This window comes from Octopus bimaculoides, chromosome 25, assembly GCF_001194135.2.
Source record: "Octopus bimaculoides isolate UCB-OBI-ISO-001 chromosome 25, ASM119413v2, whole genome shotgun sequence".
NCBI classification, from domain to species: Eukaryota; Metazoa; Mollusca; class Cephalopoda; order Octopoda; family Octopodidae; genus Octopus; species Octopus bimaculoides.
In genome coordinates, this window is record NC_069005.1 from 30,821,249 (window position 1) to 30,824,807 (window position 3,559).

Below are 3,559 nucleotides of genomic sequence, written 5' to 3' on the forward strand. Positions count from 1 at the left end.
TATTTTATCAACCCCACAAAAGACGAAAGGCAAAGTTGACCTAAGTGGACTTTGGACTCAGAACAATGACGGACAAAATGTCCGGTGTGCTAATGATTCTGCCATTTTGAAGAGAGAAGAAGATTAAATCGATTCAACTGACTTCTGTGCTTAATTAGTACTTTAACGTATCGCTCCACCCCACACCCGGCGTGATGAAAACAAACTTGACCCCACAAGATCTGAACTCAGAACACGAAGTTGAAAGAACTTCTGCAAGATGTTTCGTCCGACGCTCTAACGATTTTGTTTTAATAACGATAATAATTATCATCATCATTTCTAATATAGATACTACGCTAGCAATTTTGAGAGGAGAGACTTTAACTCAACTAGATTGACTGGTATTTTTATTTCATCGATTTCTCGAAAGGATATCATGGCAAAGTTCATCACAACAGTCTTTTTTTTAAACAAAGAGTCAAAAGAAAGATTGCAAGTCATTTTGTCCGACGCCCTTACAGATGATGAGACAAATACTGTGTGTGTGTTCGTTGGATAAGAAAACCCTGTTTTCACTTCGGCCAGCTGGTATGCTGAAAAGAGTGGTTAACGGAAATACTTGGCACTTTAAGGACTTCCCAAGATTATGAATGAATGAATGAATAAATAAATACACACACACATACATATATATAATTATGACCTTTGAATTAATTAATATATTTAACTCTACTTCAAGAAGTGTCAAGTACTTTAGAGTCTGTGAAACACCCTCGTTCCTACGAAGAAGAACATCCTGTTTGTAATAAATCAAGATAATTACTGTTTTCTTTTAAATTTGATGAGGGCTTTAGGCTCGCGCGTGTCTCTTCCACAGACAATATTACGACATAATCTAAAGAACTTATGTCTATACCTGTATCATCTTCAGTATTTCTTTTTCCATGACATTTCTGTCAGTGTTTCTTAAACGAGCCTTTTACCAAACACTGTATTTTCGTGACTCGAACACTCAGCTCTTTAGCATTCCGCATGCATAGATGAATGTAAAAGGTCGGACTGAATTGAACATTTACAATGACATAAACTTAAACGATCATTATATACATAAATATAAATGTCATATACGCTAGTGTCAATGATATGACAGTAAGCTTTGTCTAAAAATAGAGCTTCGAAAATATATGTTAAACAGAATGAACATATCTCTGTGAGCTTCAGAACATTACAGAGGAAACACACTTTCGCTGTAAGCAGGGTGTGAAGAAATAAAGGCAATATCATCTGTGAGGGGGTGGACAGTTTAAATTCTTACTGTCTCATGCCTCAAGTGTGTTTTATAAGTGATACAACTAAAAAACACCTCCATCCTCAGAAACAACGGAAAACAGGGCCTTAAAAGCATCATAATCCATCCTGGTGCAAAACAATGCACTGAGGCACCGACACGTACAAAGTCGGTGCACACAGATTACTATTGGACTCCTAGACTCGTGGGACCGCCAAGTTGGTATTTAAAGTGTTACACTTTTGGTACCAACCCAACCGAGACGGCCCCTTGTTCTGTGGCACAAACTTCCCGTTTTAAAATGATCTAAATTAAAATCTTGCAGCAAAGTTTCATGTTACATTTGTGTCCCAAATACCCAGTTTGATAATAACAAACTTATTTTACTAAATTCTACATTATTTTCAAAATTAATTAAAACAAAACTAGAGCATTCTAACAGAAATATGGTAACAAAAGGTGATAGGGTGGGAAAATACCTAATAATATATAGAATGATCAAGAAAAAAGGGGGAAACAACATGAAAGAAGGAATACAAGATTTAAGAAACCTTCACTGGCTTAGAACAGCAAATGGTAATTAAAGAGGCTTAAAAAGTAAAGGAACATATATGGAAGAGATACAGGGAGAGAATAAGGCGGGGAAGAGGACTGACCCTCAAATGGTGGGCATCTTAATACCGAAGCAGCGATGGAAATTGGCTTTTGATCTTCGTATTTTTTACTACGACCTTAGTTGAACAGTGACAGTTCACATCTACCTTTGATCACTGCATTTAGTAACACTTTGCAAAAACCGTGATAGTGTTTACTTTGTTTTTTAGCCATTGTAAACAAGACTTTACTTGAGGAGTTACAATATGTAACTGGAGAGAATATCTATTACCAAGACGTAGTTTAAATGCAGTAAACAAATTAAATCCTTAACTTCTGAATCTTGTGTACCCTCAGTAAATCTGGACCGATTTGGCGGAGGTAAAGAATACGCACACCACCCGTTTTCGGCCTAACCCTAACCATCGGTTGTATGTATTCTTTACCTTCGTCGATATTCTACTTTTCTGTATAAATTTTTTCCTATCTCAAAAACACAAGACACACTACTGTTCCCACGTGTGGACAATACAGTATATTTCAAACAAAACGCAAAAGATTTTGGTTTTATTGTCTTGTGAGTTTTTCTTTCACCATTGAACGAGTGCCGAATTAACCATTAAATAATATAAACACGTGTTTAGGAAACCAAAGAAATTAAACTGAGTATACCCCCCGCCACAGCCGAATTTGCTATGCAACTTTATGGCAAATGCGTTTTGTTTTGTTTTTTAATGAATTAATTGTTGAAAATTTGCAGTTTTCTCTTGCCTCTGTTATCAACGAAATCATTTATTTTCAGTGCTTATATTTCGGGTTAAATAAATAAAATAAAGCGAATTATATCTAACGTAGTTGTAGGTCTGACACGAAAGAAAACAATTTTTAATCTATTATGAGTCCTTTTATGCGTTTAACGTGTTGTCAGATATACAAAAGAAGGGTCGTCGAAGGGACGCCATTATCGGGGCCGGGTTTAAGTCCTCAGTTGGCTGGCCTTGAACCAGCTCAGCCTTACACCCAACAGCTATGGGCTTGTGGTTTCTTCTGCAACACCGCACGAAGAAAAAAGGGCAAATGCGGATAAAGGGGGCGGTAAAAAGTTACTTGATGCAGAAGCATGGCAGTTCATATATCCATACAATTGTTTGGTTGACTTGAAGCAACACAAAACACAGCTGCAAAGTGAAGACAGAGAAGAACGAAGGGAACCAACAACGAACGGGGAGGAGACTCACTATCGCAAAAAAATAAATAGATATGGTTTTATATTTATTATTATTTCATTTCCACTCAACAAGATAATTTGGTATTTTGTGAACAACGAACGAAATCCATTTGAATATTTCAGAATTTTCTTTTGTGAGTTATTTGTTTACTTATATATGTAGTGGACAGACAGGCTGGATATGAAGGAACGTTTGTAGCAAACTATTCTTGGAAGGTTGAAAGGTGGTTAATCTTGTTAAATAAACGTAGTCTCTGAGTCATACACGTAAGGTGACAAACTATTTTGCTTTTCTTTGCTATTTGTTGTGCTATTAAATCATATTAATTCTCTATAATAACTCCAATGAATGAATGAATGGATTTGTGTGAGAATGTTTAACATACATAGCAACAGACTGCGAAGGACAACAAACTTCTAATTATATATATATACATCATATATATATATATATATATATATATATA